The 22,639-nt window shown below is 36.9% G+C and overlaps 1 pseudogene; it reads left to right on the top strand.

The window, feature by feature from the left end:
* Window positions 1-319: 319 nt before the first annotated feature.
* LOC141490300 (U6 spliceosomal RNA) lies at window positions 320-415 on the top strand (annotated as a pseudogene).
* The last annotated feature ends 22,224 nt before the right edge of the window (window positions 416-22,639 follow it).

The following is a 22,639-nucleotide window of genomic DNA, read 5'->3' as shown; positions in this document are numbered from 1 at the left end:
GGAACTAGAAAATATTCTGGGCAGTTTTAGCAGAACTTGATATGCAAAGTGCTTGCAGATGATCAGAGCAAGTCTAGGGAAACCATTGAAGTACTTTGAATGACCAACCATGGTTTCATGGGCAAATCTTTCTGAAAATTAGCATAATCAGAGTTGAGTCAACAGGACCAACCCTTTTGATCATAAGCCTACAGTTTAGTTTCAAATACTTTTTCTAAATTTTCTAGTTTATCTATATACAGGAAGACCCATATTCTGTTCATATCTTGTTGATTTAAATGTCAGGTTCCTATGGCTATAATTAAAAGAGAAGCCAATGCTTTGAAGATATTCTAAAAATGGAATGACACAAAGAGAATTAACATGGTCTTTGCACAAGGGTGACATGTAAAATCAGGAAGCATTCCATATAAAAAAAGAAAAACTTTTTTTCCACAGTCAATTAACATTTATTAAGTGTTTACTTGGTGTCAGGCATATGAAGTGAACTTTTAGGTACTAACTGTAGATTTACAAAATCTGAAAGTCATAGTGCTTATAGATTTAGAGATGAATGGGTTATTGATTTCAGCACTTTAGTTTTACATGTAAGTCTGATCACCTTATAACTGTCCTTCCAAATGCAATTGCTGGTAAGAGTAGAGGGGCTTTGGGCTAAGGAACAAGATAGAAAGAAACTTCAGCAGTTTTGAGAGAAGGGTCAGGGGCAGCTAGGTGGTATAGAGAATGGATTGCTGGAGTCAGGAAGACCCGTTCCTGAGTTCAAATCTGGTCTCAGATACTTGCTAGCCATATGACCTCAGGGAAGTCACTTAACCCTTGTTGTCTCAGTTTCCTCATCTGTAAGAATGAACTGGAGAGAAGGAAATGGCAAATCACTCCAGTATCTTTGCCAAGAAAACCCCAAATGGAGTCATAAAGGGTCAAACAGGCCCCAAATAACTGAATGACAACAAGGTAGAGGGAGGTTCAAGAGAAGCACAACTTATTTGGATTTCTTTGTTGGGGCGGGCTATTAGGTTCATTTTCTTTGACCTACATGAAACTTTAACCTGGACAAGAAGTAGATGGAGATCCTGACCAACAAGAACTCTAAGACCAAGATAAACATTCTCCTTAGGACCCAGCATCTTATTCCTTCATGTAATGGGTCTTGGGTTAGGAGTTCCTGCATCACCATCTGCAGACAAGCCTTATTGGCATTATGATTCAAATATCTAAACTATATTTACATATTTTAATTTAATAATTTAATAGATATACTTGTTAGATATATTTAGGGTATATCTAAAATCCTTTTGATTGTTTATAGAAGAATGGATATGAAGAAGTAACATTTCCTGGAACTCGAATTTGGTTGTTCGTCTGTATTATCTAGAAAAATGCTGGATGAGTAGAGGCAGCTAGATGGCACATTCCTAAAGAAGAATCTGCTATATAAAATTACTGACAAGGAATTATCTAACTTCTAGTTGAAAACCCCAGATATGAAGAACCTCCTATCTCCCAAGAAAAGCCTGTTTCTGCCTTGGGACAGCTCCAAGTAATAAGAAGTTTTTCTTTATATCCAGTTTAAATTTGTCTCTCTTCAATTTAAACCCACACTCCCACGTCTCCCCTTTGGGACCAAGGAGAATAAGTAAAATCTTTCTTCTGTGTAATAGACTTTCAGAGAATTGATAATTATGATTTTCTCCCCCCAATCTTCTCTCCTTTCAACTATATAACCCAGTTTGTTCATTGGTTTTTGAATGATACAGTCCTGAGAATCCTCCCAATGTTAGTTGTTCTCCATTTTGTGGTCAGCTCTCTTCATCTTCTCACTGAATTTCTCAACATGTAACTTCTGGAACTGAACAGAACACTCCAGATATGAGTTTATTTGGGTAGCTGCACACTAGAGTAAATAGAACAGTGGATAAATCACAGGAGTAAGTAAGGAGGTAGGAAGAAGTAAGAAAGACTTGGATTCAAATTTGATCTCAAATACTAACTGTGGTATCCTAGATAAATCATTTTATTTCTGCCTCAATTTCCTCAATCATAAAATGTAGAAAATAATAGCAGAATCTATGTGAAGATACAATGAAGTAACATTAGTAAAGGGCCTAGCACAGTGTCTGGCACATAGTAAAAACTTATAAAATGTTTGTTTCCTTCCAGAACTAAATGCAGAAGTGCAAACTTCTCTTTTTTCTCATTTTTATGCTGCTGTTAATGCAGCCTAAGAATGAGCAGCCTATTCTGCTACTAATGCAGCCTAAGATTGAGATAGTTTTTTAGGTGAAAATATACTTTATTTTTTGATGAATATTTTATTTTATTTTTGCATTTGCATATTATAAAATTTTTAATATTCTTTCATTTGCATATTTATGTTACATAATTTTCTTCCACCCTCCTTTCACCCTTCCCCTCAACAGCAAACAATCTAGTAAACATTGTACTTGTACATTTGTGTTTAACATGTTTATATATTAGTCATTTTGTGTATAAAGAATTAGGATTAAGGGAAAAGAAAATAAACCCAAAGACTAGGAAGGAAAAATATAGGAGAACTTTTGAAAAAGTGATCACAGCATTCACTCAGATTCTGGTTTGTTTGTTTGTTAGTTCATGGTTTTTTGTTTTTGTTTTTGTTTTTGGTCTGAATGGGGATGGCCTTGTCCATAACAAATTTCCCAGGGTTGTTCTAGCTTTCTGAGTTACTGAGAGAAGCTACAGTCATCATATTTGATCACTTCACAATATTGTTGTTAATGTGTCAATATTCTCTTGGTTCTGCTCTCTTTACTCAGCATCAGTTCATGCAATTCTTTCCATGATTCTCTAGAGTTCTGTCTCTCATGGTTTTTTACAGAATAATAGTACTCCTATAACATTCATGTACCATAACTTGTTCAGTCATTTCCCAATTGATGGGTATCCCCTCAATTTCCAATTCTTTGCCACTATAAAAAGAGCCACTATAAAAATATTTTGGAACATGTGGCACTTCCCCCCAATTTTTATGATTTTTTTCTGAATATAGACCTACTATTGATATTCTGGGCCAAAGAGTATGATCAGTTTTATTTCTCTTTGGGTATAGTTCCATATTACTCTTCAGAATGATTAAATTAGTCCACAACCATTAATATCTCAGTCTTCCCACAACCTTGCCAACATTGATCATTTCCCCTTTTTGTCATCTTAATCAATCTGAAACATGTGAGATTATGCTAAATTTTTAGGCTGCAGCATTATACTTTTGATTCAAATTGCATTTGTGTTCCCCATATCCTTTTGCTCAATCATAATACTTATGCCATTTATTTAGACAAATTAGTTTCCTGAACTTATGTATAACTTTACATTTATCTCAATAAAAATTTTGTGCTACTAGATTCTTCCCAGTGTTCACCCTGTACATACAATTCTTGTCTATAAATAGTACAAGATAACCAGAGAATCTAAATAAAAAGACATTTTCTCTGTATCTATCTATGTTCACTGCCAATACTCTCTTGTTTCAACAAACACATCTAGTTCCTTTGCTGGACAGTTCCCAGAGACAGGAACCCTGGACAGTTCCCCTCTTCTCTGCTCCTCACCTTTTCCCTTTTTAGCCTTGCCCTGCCCTTTCTCCTTTCCCTTGAACTTCTTCATAGCTTAAGCAACAGTCTTCTTTTAAATCTCTCCACCTATTCCAAGGACTTGGAAAAGAACAAGAGAGAAAAATACCCAAGCTATGAACCAGATTTCTGAGTCAACTTCAAGCTGGGTGGTAAGAATATATTCTGCTTTCATCAGCCTGGTCATAGCTGATGTTATTTATTGTTAGATAAATGTATATCCAAATAAAACAGAAAATGAACAAATAAACATAGTGACAGAGCTGTAAAAATCCTGCCGGCTCATTCACTTGAAGAAAAGCTTGTGTGACTAATTAACCCGGGCAGGCCTCCGTAGTGTTTAGAAACAAGCTCGGAATTAATATCGTCCTTCTCAGCCAGTGGCGTCAGACCCTAAATCTTTATCAGGCAGGAACAAGAGAGAGACAGACAGAGAAAGAGACAGTTACAGAGACAGAGAGAGGCAGAGACAGAAAGACAGAGAGACATAAATGTAAATATGTCTACATCTATCTCTATCCAGAGAGATGACACTTTTTTTTTCCTGAGAATGAGAGGTAGAGTACAAAATATAGAACTCGTCTTCTTGTTCAGGCACATTTTATATTTGCAGCATTGGAATCAGAATATCATAGACACTGAATTATAAGGGGTTTTTGAGAGAACATCTAGTTGGGGTTTTTTAAAGGTCATTTAGTTGAGTTTTTTCCTCTGTGCAAAGTTCAGTCCTTCATAAAATTCAATTTGGCTTATCTTTGGGATAATGACACAGTTGGGGAGAATATTGTGGGAGTGTAAGAAATCAGGAATATGACCTTGGAGAGGTGATCTTTCTGACTTCTATTTTTCCTCTCCTTGTTGTAGCTTCCAGCCCATTATTCTTTCATCTTTTATTTCATCCCCTTCACTTCACAACACTTTCCCAGAAGTTTTTGATGACTTTGTGGGGAGTGAGGAAGCTAATGGTCAGGACCTGAGGGAGAATAATTTAGTGAACACTTTCCTTGGATTATCAGGACCAATTTCACAGAAACACCAAGCTTTACTCTAAGTTCCAGACTCTGTGTGGCTCCTGATTTATTTCAGTTATGACAACAACAACAGCAACAACAACAGCAGCAACAGCAACAACAAAAAGATATGTAGATCAGGGCTAGGAGGAGGAGGAGGATACCCTTCTCCCATCCCTATCAAGACAGAGGAGAGGGAAAAATCAAATTGATAACACCAAAGGAATTCCATAGTGTTTTTCTTTCTTTTCTTTCTTTTTTTTGGGGGGGGGGCAAGGCAATGGGGTCAAGTGACTTGCTCAAGGTCACATAGCTAAGTATTTAGTGTCTGAGGCCCAATTTGAACTCAGATCCTCCTGACTCCAGGGTCAATTCCTCCTTAGCTGCTTCCAAGTTTTGTCTTTCAGTAATTTTATTGTCTGTGGTATGGCTTACACTTTTTGCCCTTGTCTGTTAGGGATGGTTTGCATCTCTGGAAAACTTGGTATCATTGAGATCTGTTAATATCTATTTTGGGAGGGGGTGGCTAGGTGGCGGCTAGGTGGCACAGTGGATAAAGCACCGGCCCTGGAGTCAGGAGTACCTGGGTTCAAATCCGGTCTCAGACACTTAATAATGACCTAGCTGTGTGGCCTTGGCCAAGCCACTTAACCCCATTTGCCTTGCAAAAACCTAAAAAAATATCTGTTTTGGGAGGACTACTGTGTTTTACATATTCTTCATATGTTCTAAATGAAGTTGTGGAGCAGTCTTGGGTTCCTGTCTCAGCCCTAATAATAGAGAATTCCTCACTGAAGTTGGGTCAGGAGTGAGGTATGGAGCAGAAATCAGGAAGAATGTCTGCCATCTTCATTCCTCCAATTAACCCCAAGAGCTCTTGGATTAGGCCCAGACAATAAAGGGGGGCACAGCAAGGAGGAGAAAACACAAATCAAGAAGTAATGTTATTTTTTTGAAGGAGAAATTATAAATTGCAATTTAATCACATAATCACTTTGACACTCTCAAGCAAGCTAATTTCTTCCCTTGCCTCATTTCATCCACTTGGTGAGATGAATCTTAATGAATAATGTCCCATGAATATTTAATTTTTGATCAATTTGAATTTTCTCTTGTGTACCTGCTGGAGACATAAATCAACTCCCTTCTCACTAGAAGGGCAGACCTGAACTAGAGACTTCAGGTGGATCACTACCTCTGGCCTAGGAACTGATCTACCTGAAAACTTGGGTAGCGCAGGCTTGATATAACTAATAGGGCTCATGTTAGCCTATGAGTAAATGGATACTGCTACATTTCAATTCAACTGAAAAAGTATTTATTGATTGTTTATTATGTTCAAAACACTGTGCTTGGTTGATTCTGGGAAACAGTGGGAAACAGCATCCATAATGGAACATAGAATCAAGCTCTGGACTGTGTTCCTGGTCCTTCCAACTCTGGTCCCTTCCTTCAATAAAGAAACCCTTTCTCCTGTTTGGACATAGACCTATTCAACCTTTTTTTCTAGGACTAGTACAATCAAAATCTGCAGAATGATCATAGTGACTAGCACTGACAAAGACCATAAGAGACAGAAATGGGGAAGAATTATATTTTGCTTTTCCATAATATGGCTTCTCTCTATTAGAGTTTATGATGACCAGTTTCTGTTTCTAGTCATGGAGACCCATCCACCCTCTTTCTGGGAAAACCAAGTAGGGAAAGGAGGAATATCTTGAAATTTCTATTTCCCCAAGTTCAGTAATAACTCTTTCCTCAATATTGTTAAAGAAACTTTTGTTATGACATTCCAAAAAATGTAAGGACAGAGGTTGGGCAGATCCTCACAAATGTCATTTTATCATCATCATCATCATCATTTTATGATAGAAAGAGGAATGATATTCAATACTGGATGTGTGGAATTCATGTATGGAGTAGTTACACCCATTGGCAGAGGAATGGACTAAATGACTTCCTAAAGGTTCTCTCTCTCTCTCTCTCTCTCTCTCTCTCTCTCTCTCTCTCTCTCTCTGTAAGTCAATGGGGTTAAGTGACTTGCCCAAGGTCACACAGGTAGGTAATTTTTAAGTGTCTGAGTCCAGATTTGAACTGAGGTCACATTTTGCCAAAGACCTGATCATTTGCCAGTACCAGCTGTTGCAGTGAGTGGCTTTTTTTTCTCCAGGCGTTCTCTGGAAATATCTCCAGCTTTATTTTCTTTAATTGATGAACTGTGATATTGGCAGCAATAATGCTACACTGAAAGTTTGATGTTCTAGAAACCAAGGCTTTTTCTTTCTCTTCTATGTTTTTCCCTTGTGAGTCTGGGAAAGAGCTTGTTATCTTGGATGAGACTGTAACAGGAGAGTTCTGGCATCAGAGACTGGAATTTATGGTCACTGCTTTCAGGATTGTCTGCATTTGGGAAGAGCTATGGCATTTTGGGTTAGGGAAGGGATTTCGTCATTTGGATTCTGAGGTTAAGTTCTGCTCCTCCCATGAACTTTTCTTTTAGAAAATAAACATAACCATTATTCTCTAGGCATATAATCCTATGGTCTCCTCTAAATAGAGGGGTGGAATTAGACAAGATTATTTTCTGTCTTTCTCTATGTAAAAGAGTAATACAGAGCAATAATTCCATTGTTATTGTTGAGTGCCCCCATGACTTCCTGAATTTTCTGTAGGCATTATGAACATAACAAGTCATAAAATCTTAGTTAGAATCCATCTCCTATTTCTGTACCTTTGTCAAAATGGTCTCCCCATCCCTGGAATGCACTCTCTCCTCATTTCTACCTCTTAGAAATTCTGATCTCCTTCAAAACTCAGCTCAAGGGCCAACTTTGTCCTGAAGGCTTTCCTGATCCCTCTCCACTGTTGTTAGTGTCTCTTCCTCCCCCATTACCTTTCTTGCCTCTATATTTATTATATTTGCTGTCTGTATCATACACATATATGCATGATATATATGTATTTTTGTACATATCCACAATATATTGTATACGTAGTACATATATACACATATGTAGATATCCATATGAATCTCTCCCTCCCTCCCTCCCTCCATCCATCCATCCATCTATCCATCCATCTATCCATCCATCCTTCCATCAATTCATATCTATCTATCTATCTATCTATCTATCTATCTATCTATCTATCTGTCTGCCTGTCTGTTTTCCATTTATCTATTTATCAGTTGTTTCCCTAACAAAACAGAAGATCTTTGAGGGCAGGGCTTGTTTTATTTTTGTCTTTGTTATCCATAGTGTTTAATTTAATTCTGGACTCATGGTACGTATTGAAAAAATGCTTGTTGCTCAGTGATTTTCTTAGAGGGCATCTAGTCTATCACTTGCCTGAAGCATGAACCTCTTTTACATTATCCATCATAAGTGATCATCCAGGCTTCACTTGAATATTCTCAATGAATTGATGCCCCAAAGATTTATCCTGCTTTCTGTGTGGAGATTGTTCCATTTTGAATGGGAATATTATCTCGTGTGAGTATAAGGAAAGAAAGGGCCCAAGATATTATTGACTTTAGTCTGAGTGTTTTCTTTTCTTTTTTTTTTTAGATTTTTTTTCAAGGCAATGGGGTTAAGTGGCTCAAGGCCACATGGCTAGGTAATTATTGTGTGTAAGGTCGGATTTGAACCCAGGTACTCCTGACTCCAAGGCCGGTGCTCTATCCACTGTGCCACCTAGCCGCCCCTGAGTGTTTTCTGCAACACATTTTCATAGAATTATAGAGCCCTAAAGTTGGAGAAATCACCCAGTTCAGCCTCCTTTCATATTGAAATTCCTTCTTTGATATACCTGACAGATAATTTCTCAACTTCTACTTAAAGTTCTCAAGAAACTATTTTCCTATTGAGACATCTTACTATTTTGTTGCACAAATAGAATTTATTAGAATAATTTTTTCCTGAGTGAAATTTTCCCTCTCTGTAACTTCCATCTATTGCTTCTGTGACTTTCCCATGGAATGGTCAAAGATGTCAACTCTGACTTTCACATAGCAATCCTTTCATTTTTTCACAAAAAATGTTCATTGTGTCATCTTGTCTTTTCTAATTCAATTCAAAATTATTAAGCACCTGTCTTGCATATTGTGATGGGTACACTCATATAGAAAAACAGAAATGAAATAGTCTCTGCTCTTAAATATTACATTCTTTGAGGGAGAAACAATATGTATGTAGAAACCTAATACAAAATATAATTAAATAATTTTTGTGGGGGGAGATGGAAAGTATAATTTTAATGTGAAGGAAAGGTTGTTATTAATATGATGAGGTCTCCAGAAGGCACAATTGAAAGGGTAAGGACATGGGAAGAATGAGGTTGGCATGGATGGATGTGAGTTAGTGGGGTGTTGTGGTCAGGTTGGGAAACTTCATACTAGGTAGCTGTCAACTCATTACAAATATCCTGAGTAACAGATTGTCATACCCTTCAGAAAAAACCCCGATGCTCAGTTCCTAAATAAGAGTGTTGACATTTATTGGGGTATGTTTATATATATATATATATATATATATATATATATATATATATATATATATATATATATATGTATGTATATAGTAGGAGGAACAATGATAGCTACTTCTTGATGGTCAAAATAGGAATCTTGGGAGTCCCAGGGCCTGCCTGGTTATACAGAATTTTCCTGTGTTTGAGGAATTCACTCCAATGTAAAGTAGATCTTGCATCCCACTGCCTTCCTCCAGGGATGTGAATAAACATTTTCAACTTTGTTTTTCATGACATGGTTCCAGAGATGCTACCATCCTGGTTGCCTTTCTTATAACATTTTATGTTATAACATAATAATAATAATAATAATAATAATAATAATAATAATAATAAACATTATAATATAATAATATTATAACAACTGGATAGAATACCATAGATAATTCATCAGCACAAAACACAAAAGGATTAAAAGTTTTCTTCATCTAGGGCATATGTTTCTATTAATTCAGACAAAAATTTCATCAACTCTTTCTTTCTCTCTCTGTCTCTCTTCTCTATTTCTTTCTCTTTCTTCTTTCTTTCTTTCTTTCTTTCTTTCTTTCTTTCTTTCTTTCTTTCTTTCTTTCTTTCTTTCTTTCTTTCTTTCTTTCTTTCATTTCTTCCCTTCCTTCCCATGCTGCATGTTGCTAGCAAGCTCCTTATAGGTTAACATCTAATTACTATTCAATATTTGGTTAAGGTTACTCAGTTAATTGCCATCTGATTCCAGGCACTGCCATTGAGAACCAAGTCCTAGAGTGAATTCTTAGCAGGATAGAGAGAAACCATCCTCCAACACTAGGATGCTGAGTATCCTTGTTCTCTCTTAGTGCAATGTTAGGTCAATCTGGTAGGCTCAATGTTCCTAGAGTCACATGTTCCAAAGCAATATAAAAAAAGGTTTAATTTCAAGCTTCTGGGTGGTGAGTCTGAGTTTAAGAAGCTTTCCTTGGTGCATATCCCCAGAACAGTTGGCATCTGCCTGTATTTACTCTTGCTGTTGATTAAAGCTGACAGCTGGAGCACCAGGAGCCCTGACTGTGGGCCCAGAATTGCTGACAAGAGGAAAAGGAATCAATAGAACTGGCTAGACCTGAAGATTTCCTTTCTCCACTTTTCCCCTGCTAGAATCCCAACTGTGAGAGATGGACAGTTAGCTTGAGACTTGGAGATGGGGAGAGAATTGACAACAGATTCTTCCCATCTAGGCAGAGAGTAGTCACTGGGTCCATTCTATTTGGAAGGGAGAGGTGGAACCAAGGATAACATTCAACAGGATGCAATGGAACTAACATTGACTTCAGAGGACAATCACATCTAGTAGCCTCTGGTTGCATCCTTTGTACTTTTCCCTTGGGAAGTGGAAGCAATAATAGTTGAGGTTATGATTTCTTTTGAGTTCAGTTCATAGAATACTTATTGGATTCTGACACCAGGAGGCTATACTGGAATATTTATTTGATCAATTTGACTGGAATTGTTGAATTGCCATGACAAGCCCAATTTCATAGAGGTAGTAGAAAGTTCTGGAGATACAATTTCTCCTAGCAATAGTTGGAAGGACCCTTATGGAGGTCAGTCCTAAAATACAAAAAGAGAGAAATATTTTTTCTGATTTTAACATTTTTTCCTAGGCAAGCTATAGCTGATGCTTCCATGCAGATAATCTTTAGTCCTAGCCAAGTGTGTGATGGACCAATAGCAAAAATATTGACTTAATTCATTTTAAGATCATAGAACTGGAAAGTCAGAAGTCATCTAGTCCAATACTCTCATCATACATATGGGGAAACTGAGACCTGATGAAATTAGGTAACTTGTCTGAAGCAAACTGGTAGTGGTCATGAAAATTAGGACTTGAAATCAGGTTCTCTGACATGAGAGCCAGTATTGTTTTCATTGCACCATGATACTCTTTGAATAACACTGATTGAGGAATAAAGGAACAAAAGGAAGAAGGGGTGTAAAGAGAGATTGTCACCCCTACATGTGATAATTTACAAGTTTACGTTTATACTTCTAGACCTTTCCAGATATCAACCCAATGACTATAGAGGTACAGAGACGGAGGACTAAATATTAGGAGAGGAGGGTGGAGTTCACAGTTCTTCTCTTTGTACTTTTTGAGAGTGAAGATGCTTAGGGCAGTAGCTTTAGGAGAGTTGGAGAAAGAAGGAGAGAAGAGAGAACTGCTTTTATGAAAAGATGGGGAGTCTGCTGGGACTGGATTTCTATGATGCAGCTATGCCAGGAGCCATGAATGAACTCCCTGTCATCCCATATGGTGGAGCTGGGGTTGGAGGGCTGCTTCACAGGCTGCCAGTCTGTCGTCTCGGCAGGATTAATTAGTACAGGAGTTGATTGCTATTGAACAAATCTGGGAAGAGCTTTCTAGCTCGCTGCCCCCTGCTGAGGAGACCTAGCTATTGATACATGTTAAGTGGGGGCTCTATTACAAGAAGAGGGTGAGCTTCCCACATTCTCTTGACATGACAAAATACCCCACAGAAAAGTTGCTCAATAAATATTTGATCATGATGATAATGAAAAAGAAAAGAGATTTTAACAAAAATTTGTCCAGAAAGGAGATCCTTCCTATAGGGGCATGCCAAAGATGGGTCTAAGAAACACAGGAGATTTGAACTGAAAAGAACTATATCATTATATTAGATGTAGGGAATTTAGAGAAGAAAAGGAAGTTTTTTGCTGGCTTTAATCCCAGGGATTAAGAGAAGAGCAAAGATAGGGATAAAGGGAGAAGGAAGAAAAATGATAAGGAGATCTAGAGATGACCCTTCCTCTCCAGCTACCCAAGATAATTTTGCTCTGGTCACTTATTAGGAAAGTTACAAATTGAGTCTGATGTTTATATGCAAGCTATGTAAATAATTTTTCCTTTTTTTTTTTGTTCATGTAGATGATAATCTCTTTCCTTCTGTATCGCTGTTTTGTCTCTATTTTAATCTCTCTTTCTATTTACTCCTTAATTTTTTTTGGGAGGATGATATCCTTGATGCATAATGGGTATATCTATGATTAGGGAGTCATTTATTTATTCATTCATGGGTGGGAATCTAGAACTGAGTTGAATTTCTGAGGAGCTGCTTCTCAAGGTCAGATCTCATCCTTGCAAAAGAGAAAAGGAAAGTGAAACAGATATAAATAACTCACTATTTCTGTAGGAATAACTACTGGGAATATTGAGGAGCACATCTTACCCCATTGAGGTTCCAACGTGGTCCCTATCAGGGATAAGATATAAACTGGGAATTCTGAGAAGGCAGATATAGAAATATGAGAGTTGTCCAGTTTTCACATTTTTATTTCTCTTCCCTCCAACAGAATATCAAGTAGGAGTTTTTCCCAGTTATATATTGCTTTTAGTTTTTGATCAGAGTTTCCTGTTTAGATACATGCCCTCATCTAAATGGGAATGAGATCCTTGAGTTGAGTAAACCTTATTCTCTGGGGAGTTTGGTGAATATATTCCCATGGATGATGAGAGCCCATAATGATCAAAGTCTTCAGAGGCCTCTATCTTCTAGAAATGAATGGAGAGAGGAGGTGTGCTGCTCAGAGGTCCTAATAGGTGACTGACTTTTTTTCATGGGAAGGATGATGAAGCTACTAGAGATCATTTACATACAAATGAAAGAAACTAGTGATATTTAGTTTGAGGCAAAGATTTGACATAGAGTGGGGGATCAGATAGTTGTCTTTAAAAATTTGAAGAAATTTTAAATGGAGGAGAGATAACACTTGTTCTTGACTCTAATGGGCAAACCTAGGATCTATAGGTTTGAGATGTAGAGAGGCAGAGTGTGGATCAGCATAAAGAAAAACTTCCTAACAATTAGAGCTGTCCAGAAATAAAATAGAATTCTTTCCAAGGCAAGGAAGGGGATATGACAGGAGGAGCATCAACTTTATCATTATAGGAGGATTTTAAGGGAAGGCTAGGTAACCATTTTGGGGGGTATATTATAGAGAGAGTACCTGTACAGGTATGGTTGTATTGGATGCCCCCTAAACGCCCTTCCAACTCTGAGTGTCAGAACCGTGGCTAGAATTGACAGAGATCTAGTTGTAGGGGCATTCAATTCCAACTGTAATTACTGGCAAAATACTTTACCAGATTTTCATGTATTGTGTGTATGAGAAGATGTAGGCAGAATATTTAAGGAAGGATAGTTATGCTTGCCTATGGACTATAAGAATTGGGACTAAGGTTGAATGGAGGGCAGGCTCTGGGATATCGTGAGTATCTAGTAAGTCCTTAGAATTAGTTATTTTGCACCTTTTAACATCTGATGTTAATGGTCCATTAAGTTGATTTTTTTAGTATTAACAGGCACACATCACACTCATCTCCTTTGCTTGATTCCTCTGGCTTATCTTGTAACCTCATCAAGTTCTTATTTTAACATAGTCAAGTAATCTTCTTAGGTTTGGGCTGGATTTAGGTTTATAAATAGACTCAACAAAGTCATCAGGAGTTAAGACCCTGTAATGTTTCCAAGGAATGAGAAATTCTTATGGGGCAATCAAGGTTGATAAATCCATTTTTTATGAGAGTTATGGAAGGTAATGTTGTTTAAGTAAGACATTGCTCAGAAGATATCATAACAAACTTTCATGGACACATTGTTGCTAAGATGTTGGGATCCTTTTTAGCCTCTGGAGTGGTTATTGTGACAGTACTCATTCAAAACTCACCAATGAAAGAAAATGTTTGTGAGTGCAAGGCTATACAGCTCCTATGATTGTATTGTTCTTGCAAGTTGACTTTGACAGAAAGAAATCATATCAAAATGCACCTGTGAACTACACATATTAAGACAGCCTTGAATACATAGTTGCATCAATTTGAGGAAGTACTTAGTTATAGTCTTACTGGATAACAAAAACAGCTTATCTCAGGGAGGGTGAATCTTATCTGGATATCACAACTGGTGGTTTTTATTATTTTACTGTCTTTTTTTTCTGGGTGATTAATGGTTCTGGAGTGAGAAACATTAACCAACATGTTGGTTCAAGTTTAAAGCCTAGGGAGAAAGAGGTTTGGGTAGAGCCATCATATGCCCTGGGTATTTATTATCCATGCTAAGGCAGCAGAGAAAGCTCCCTCTTATAGTTTTTCAGGTGTGGATTATAATGCCATTGTTCCATTGAGAGACAGCTTTATATGATAATCATAGTATTCTGTTGGGTGGATATTTCGAGTAAGTGAGAATCAAAAACAAAATCTCTTGGAACACCTGAGGTCACCTTGGATAGTCCAGTAGAAATCCTACTGACTTTGAAGTTAGAGGATCTGGGTTTGAAACCCAGCTCTGACACATTCCCTGGGATAAGTTACAGCCTCCCTGAGATAAATTGTTTTTATTATACAGTAAAGCTAAACCTAAGTATTTCTCAAACTGATGCTACCATGTCTTCAAGGCTGCCTTAATATGTTGTACTTTATAGTTCATTTTGATATGATTTTTTTTCTCCTGTCAAAGTCAGTTTTCAAGAATTATACAAACCTGGGAGCTGTATAGCCTTGGGCTCTGAAACATTTTCTTTCATTGGTGAGTTGTAAGTGAATGCTGACCCCATAACTACTCTGGAGGCTAAAGAGGGTTGCAATATCTAAGTAACAGTACAGCCATGAAGGCAATTTACTCAGTTTTCTGGATCTCAGGCTCCTTATCTATAAAATTAGGGACTTGGAATAGATGACCCTCAGAATCCCTTTTGGCTATAACAATAGTTAGTATTTCTATAGCATTGTAAGATTTTACATATACTATCTCTTTTGATCCTCACAACAATTCTGTGAGGGAGGTGCTACTTTTATCTCATTTTACATATGGGAGAATTGAGGATTACAGAAATTAAATAATTTGTCAAAGTGATATATCCAGTAAATGTCTGAGATGAGATTTGAACACAGATCTTCTTAAACTCCAGGCCAAGCACTCTTTGTCACCAGGCCACATTTCTCTGGATTTTTCTACCATAAAACAATCTCTTTTCATCTTGGAAGATCACTTCAGCCTTGGAACTAATACCTTGAAAGTACTCTACCCTTGGGATCCCTCCCTCTCACTGGATGGTTTCTACAAGAGTCCTCATTTAAGGATGTATCATTCAGAGTAAGCATCTCTTCATTTGCATTGGGTTGCACTCCTCTGGACTTGCCTTTTCTTGGAACACCTTCTTCCCCTCCCATACCCTGTTTTCCACTCATCACTTATTATCTCCCTTTGTTATCATTCCCATTAGAAAGCAATCTCCTTGGGGGTAAGGACTGCATTTCTGTTTGTTTATATATATATATATATATATATATATATATATATATATATATATATATATATATATATATACTCTCACCATTAGCAAAGGGCCTGGCATGAAGCAGTCACTTAATAATTGATCATTGACTGGTAGTGCCATCTAGCACAAGATCTATGAACTTATGAGCATTATTATCTTCAATACTTAATTGGAGTCATTGTACGAAGAACAGGTTGTCAAAGTTTTGGCAACTCCAAGGAATTTTACCAGTAACTTCTGGACAACAGTACTGAATAAAGCTTGATTCTGCAACTGAGTTTTCATCTTCTCCAAGAAACAATGCCTCAGAAGGCATAGGAACTTTTGCAGAGAATGTGCCATTTGATCCAATATTCCAAGCTATCATTTCTCTCAAATGTAGATGGTTGTCTTTGAAAGAGAAATTTTCACCTGTGAGCTACCTGAACAGATTATCTTGGATGTGATTCCACAATTTATAGCCAAGTTTGGGATTGGACTTCAAAATAGGTTAGAGATGAGTATTTCCTTATCATGGTCTACCACTCACACTAATCTATAAGAGTTAATATTTCTATAGCACTTAAAGTCAAGGGCAAGGCAAAGACCTGTGAACCTTATCCTACAATGGGCATGAAAATCTAAATGTCCATCAGTGTCTGTGCTGTTATATCACATTCCTTTGACAGGCAGTCATGGGTTTAAAGCTGAAAAGGACTTAAAACACCATCTAGTCCAACTCCCTCACCATATAGATAAGGAAATTGAGTTCTAGAGAGAATAAGTGACTTGTCCAAGATCACAAAACAGCAAAAAATATCAACAATCACAATCATATTAGCTGTCATTTTATATAACATTTTAAAGTGATAAAGCTATTTACACCCATTATTTCCTCTAAGTGCATTATTATTCCCATTTTACAGATGATGAAAATGAAACCTAGAGAGGTCGAGTGATTTTTCCAGGACTGAGGGAAAGTCTGAGGCTGAATTTGAACCCAAGTTTTCCTGATTCCAAGTCCACTACATCTTTTCACTCCATAGTTGGATCTGTTTCTTTCCAGGAATAAATTTTTAAAAAATATTATAGTATACTCATACTTTGGAAGCTCATCTTTTTATGTAGCATGTGAATTCTTTCCACATATGTACCTGGTAGACATCTTAGAGACTTGGCTCATACTGAAGGAATGGGGAACAAAACTTAGAGAAATCTAGACTTTACCAAGCAGCAAAGAGAATAATAGGAATAGAAGAAACAGGAATAGGAAAATGAATTTAGAACAAAACTTAAAGAGGAAAATCTAGGCTTTACCAAACAGTAAAGAAAATAGTAGGAATAGGAGAAGAAATAGGGGGTATAATAAAAAATATAAAAGTTCAATGGTTAGAACTCAGAGTCCAATTCAAACCACATGAGATACATGTTTTAATATGCAGTCATTCCTTACCATTCTCTTACTATCTCTTGTAGATTGAATCCATGAACTGTAGAATAGGAAGGTTATAAATATGGAAGATTCAACCAATATCCTACATAATACATACTTCTCTATCAAACATACTCTTCAATTCAGTGACACTGACCTCCTGATTGTACAATGGACAAGGCACTTCATCTCTAAGCCCTAGCAATTTTCTCTGCTATTTCTCAGAGAAATAGCCTGGACTGCTCTCCCTCCTCTTCTTTACCTATTGATTTCCCTGACTCCTTTAAATCCTAACTAAAACCAGCTTTTCCCAACCCCTCTTAATCCTAATGCTGTCTCTTTGTTAAATATTTCCTATTTATTCTGCATATAGTTTACATGTATTTGTTTTCATGTTGTTTCCCCCATTACATGTAAACAGGCATTTTTTTGTCTTTTGGATCTGTACAGCTTATGCCAGCGCCTGGCACATGGTAGGTGCTTTAGAACTGTTTATTGATTTGTTAATTGATTCACAACAAATCTCAAGTCAATCAATCAAAAACATTTGTTAATTACCTACTATCTGCTGGCACCATGCTGGGTGTTAAAACCAGTATGTTCCCTCAAATTTCCATGGCAACACTGGAACAGCATACTCTTGAGTAGGCTTTAATAATGAGGTATAGAAACTTTTGAACTGATGACAGAAAAAAGAATTTTAACTCTATATTATTGGTTGTAAGGACTACAAGTGCAGAGGAGTGCATGTGGGAACTAGGAGAAAATGCCCATGGATTATAGTTGATAAGAGATTGCACCAAAAGTACCTTAGGGTACACTATCTACCTTTTTTTTAAGTGGTTGTAGAATGGGATGTTTGTATGTATGGCTAAGATTTCTATGAAGAAGGCAGGAAAATGAGGACTGTCTCCTGTATTATTAGGATGGCTACAGCTCTATTTTTATTGGTGGGGATTCAGCTGTTTTGAGAGTGATAATGAGATGATAATCAGATAATCAGATAATTCAGGATTTGAGAAGATTGGGGAGACATCATTTGGCTTTTTCAGGATGTTTCCTTGATGTGGTTGTCTCTTCCTAGAATATAGAACTATCCAAAATTAGAATGATTTGCCTGGAGGAGAAATGGATTCTCCTTTGTTTGAAGGCTGGATGACCACTTGTTGGGAATGTTGCAGCAGGATTCTTGTTCAAGTATAAATTGGACTAAGATGATGCTGAGTTCCCTCTGAACTTGAAGATACTGTAATTCCACATATTTCTCCCAGGATGTTGATCCAAAAGAAGACATACAGAGAAGCGATGTATTCTCCTCCTGTGTATCTTTGATGTGTTGTGTGTTGAGTTTTGTGAATGCTGTGACTGTGGTCCCTGATGGTATAGGTCAATATTCTGCCATGTGGGAATAAGTGATGCTAAAGTTATTCAGTGGCAGCACCAGCTGCATTTCTGATTCAGAGATTATTCTAAGACTTAGTCTATCACCCTATGGGTGTAAATAAGAAGCCCAGACATAACTATGGAAATTTATGATTTTATGGTCTAAGAAATTCACAAAAATTATTAAGAATGTCTGGAAAGTGAGAGATGCTTTATTGTTTAATCATCTGTTTAAGGCATATGAGATATACATGCATATATATATATATATACATATATAATTCCTTGCTTTCCTCAAATCTGTTAAATGGGGTTAATAAGAGCACCATCTTACCAGATCAAGGGACATAAAATTTAGAAAGCTCTTTGCAACCATAAAGCACTATGAAAATGTTAGCCTTTAATTAATAATAATTACAATAAATATTAGTTATATTATTTAATAAGAGCTATTATTTATATCACATTAAATCTTTTAGAAAGTACTTTAAATATGTTATCTATGCTGATCCTTCCAACAACCTAATGGGGTAGATAATATTATCATGCTCATTTTGTGGATAAAGAAACTGAGGTTGACAGAAGTTAAGTGACTTGGTTGTACATAGCTAGTAAATATATAAAAAGCAAGATTTCATCTTGAAGTCCAGTTCTGTGTCCACTTCACCAAGTAGCTGTTCATCATTTATTAAGCAGCTGTTATGTGCCAAACAGTGTGCTAGACATTAGGGATAGAAAGACAGAAATGAATCCTGCCCTTAAGGAGCTTATATTCTCTCAGAGGATGCAACATCTTTTAAAATAATATAAAGGATGTACAAAGTAATTAGGGTGGTAGTGCCAGTATCTGGAGGGAATCAAGAGCAGGCTCATATGAAAGCAAGTGTTTGCTCTGAATTCTTGGGAACTTGGGATTCTGGGAAGTGGAAGTGATGAGTGTTTGTATTCTAGTAATGGGGGATGGACTAGCAAGTAGGGTAGAGCTTCCATCTTTGGCATACTTCCCTTCTCTTTGAAGGTCTCTTGGAAAATGCTTTTCTGATCCAATGTTTACAGATTCTGCCTTCCTGAGACCCTTCCATTTACCTTATTCTGTTTTCCCCAGCACACTGCTCTCTCTGTTATGGCTTGCCCAGGCTAGAAAAAAGCTTCTGGTTGTATTTTGCCTCAATTACTTTGATCCCTCCTATTAGCAGTTCTCATAGCATCCAAGGGTTAAATCTATTCTTCTGGTCATTAAACATGCCTTTGGGCAGGGTCAAAGAAATCTCTTCCTTTCACCACTTCATACACTTCTCTATCTTCTTCCTAAATCTCATTATGTCATTATTAATCAATAAAATATCACTGTGATAAATAATAATGTCATTAATAAACAGTGATAATACCTTTGACTTGTTTAGTACTTTACAGTTTATAAGGTTCTTTCATATACATTTTTTCATAACATCTCAGAGATGGGAGATACCCAGAAATCCCAATCTCTATTAGACCAGGAACCGTATCTTGAGTATCCCTACCAAGTGTCCAATCAGTCTAAATTTGAATATTTCCAGTGGAGGGGAAGCCACTAAAATCTAAGATCAAACATTCTACTTCTAAAAAGTTGTATTTGTCAGGAGTTTTTCATTATATTCACCCAAAATATGTCCTGCTACAACTTTAACCCATTCTTCATAGTTCTTCTCTTTTTTCTTTCTTTTTTTTAAAAGATTTTTGCAAGGCAAATGCAATTAAGTGGCTTGTCCAAGGCCACACAGTTGGGTAATCATTAAGTGTCTGAGGTCAGATTTGAACTCAGGTACTCCTGACTCCAGGGTTGGTGCTCTATCCGGTGCTCTATCCACTGTGCCACTAGCTGCCCCCATAGTTCTTCTCAGAGGGATTAAACAAAAAAAGTCTAACCCTTCTTTCATATGTCAATTCTTTAAATGCCCGATGGCAGTTATGATGTCCCAACCTTTGTGTGCAGACACTGTTTCATTTTTATCTTTGAATTCCCAGAGGTCAACATAGTGCCTAAAACAGCCAGTCCTTCATAAATACTTAAAATTGATAATCGCCACTGGTTCCTTCAATGAATCTGGGTATAAAATGCTCTCTGGTTCTGCCAACAAGCTGGTTGCCTTCCTCTGCTTGCTCTAACTTGTTCATGTAAAAGAATCAGAGAATCTCAGGGATGGAAGGGAACTCAGAGTCCCTTTGGTCTTGTCTATTATCTAAACATTCTGTTTAACTTTCTCTGAAAGGGGAATGCCTTTCCTCAAACATGGAACACAATATTCCAAATTTGGCCTGATCAGAGCAAAGTATCTTTTCCCTCATTCTGTTTACTATGCTTCTTCTAATGTAACCAAAGAAGGAATTAGCTTTCTTGGCTTCCATATTGAAATCAATAAATAATAAGTGCCAGTCACTATGTGAGGAGTACAAAGATAAAAATGAAACATTCCTTGCTTACAAAGCACTTGTGTTTTATCAGGGAAGAAATACCTTGGGTTTGAATTTGAAGTCTCAAAGATTTTAGTACAAATCTTGTCTTAGGGACTTAGTGACTGTGTCACCCTAGATAAATTAATTGATCTCTCTGAACTCTGTTTTCTCATCTACAAAATGAGGATAATAATAGTACCCATCTCTCTACCTTATTGTGAGGATCAAATGAAATAATATATGTAAAGGACTTTCCAAATATGAAAGTAGAGCATAAGATTTTTCAGATGAATTTCTCTCTAAATATCCTTCCTTCATATTATCCTGGTGAAAATGATCTTTTGAACTTACATGTAAGAGTAGATATATCTTGTGCCTGCATTCCTGCTACTGGGGACTTTAAGGCTAGTGGTTGTTTATGCTTGCACTAAGTTGCAGAAGATTAGTTGTCTGCTGTACACCTGGAATCAATATGGAGAGCCTCTTGGAACTGGGTGTCGCTGGGCTGCTTAAGTAAGAATAATTGGCTCATGTCAGAAAAACTGAGCAAATTAAAGCTTCTGAGTCAATCAAGACCCAAAAATGGTTGCTATACTTTCCAGTCAGGGAGAACCACACACACACACACACACACACACACACACACACACACACACACATATATATGGAGAAAGAGAGAGGGAGAGAGAGAGAGAGAGAGAGAGAGAGAGAGAGAGAGAGAGAGAGAGAGAGAGAGAGAGAGAGAGATTAGATCTATCCATGTTCCCTTCCATCTTGTTCCAACATTTTAGCTTGTCGAGATTTTTTTGGTCATTTATTTTTGTCTTTATGTCAGGCAATGATAAAAGTGTTAAATAGCACAGGGTGAAGAGCAGATCCTGTGAATCCCCCTGCAGATCCTTCTAACTTTCATTGCACTTTTAAAGACCATCTTTGGATCTGGATGTCCAGGTAGTTCTGACTCTTTAATAATGCCATCATCTAGCTCTTGCATCTCTATTTTGTCTTGAAGAATATCATGAGAGCTTTGTTAAATACTTTGCTGAAATCTGGATGAACACCAGCATTCTCCTGATCAACCAGTTTACTTAGTCTGTCACAAAAGTAAATAGGGCCGGTTGGCAGATCTTAATTTTTTTGAAAACCTACTGAGTCTTTGTCATCACAATATTCTTCTCTAATTATTCCCTAACTTTTTAATAATGCTTTCTATAATTTTCCTTGGTTATGAAATCAAACTAGCTTGTCTATATATTTGTATTGAATTCACTTTCTTTTTTTGAAAATAGTAACATTTGCCCTTCTCCAGTCCTTTGTACCTTTCCTCTTCTTCATGATCTTTTAAACATCCCTGGCAGTGTATTAGTATTCACATTTGTCAGTTCTGAAGACACTTTGGGGATGGATTTTATGTGGATCAAGGTGATTTGAATCCATCAAAGGCACTCAGGGTAGTCTTGCTGTCCCTCTACTTATTTTAAGAGTTCACATTTCTATAGTGCTTTAAGATTGACAAAGTGCTTTACATACATTATCAAATCCTTATCATTTCTGTGTTAGCCTCCCTTTCCCCCCTGCCCTTTCCAGTTCAAAGATTATTCTCCTTGGAAGAAAAAAACAGAAGTGAAATAAGACTTTAGTAACTCTGTGTTTTCTCTGCCCTCATTTATTATTGTTCCATTCAGCCTGTGAATTAGTTGTTTTTACTTCAATCCTTCTCTTTTCCCCAATATAACTAAAATAACCCCAAATTAATCTTCTTACTGACCTTAGCTTTCCTTTTAATCTCCAGTTTGTTCCAAATTTGCATGCCCCAGCATGATCAATACAGGACAATTTCATGCTTTTGTATTAATATTACTTGACATGTTTAATATTCTGTGCATATCTTTAAAAAGATCTAAATTATTAGAATTCCATGTGCATCTACAATGATCCCCCTTTCTCCTTCT

This window comes from Macrotis lagotis, chromosome 5 (genome assembly GCF_037893015.1).
Source record: "Macrotis lagotis isolate mMagLag1 chromosome 5, bilby.v1.9.chrom.fasta, whole genome shotgun sequence".
Taxonomy (NCBI): domain Eukaryota; kingdom Metazoa; phylum Chordata; class Mammalia; order Peramelemorphia; family Peramelidae; genus Macrotis; species Macrotis lagotis.
Note: the sequence above shows the minus strand (reverse complement) of the source record. Positions and strands in the feature narration are given on the sequence as shown.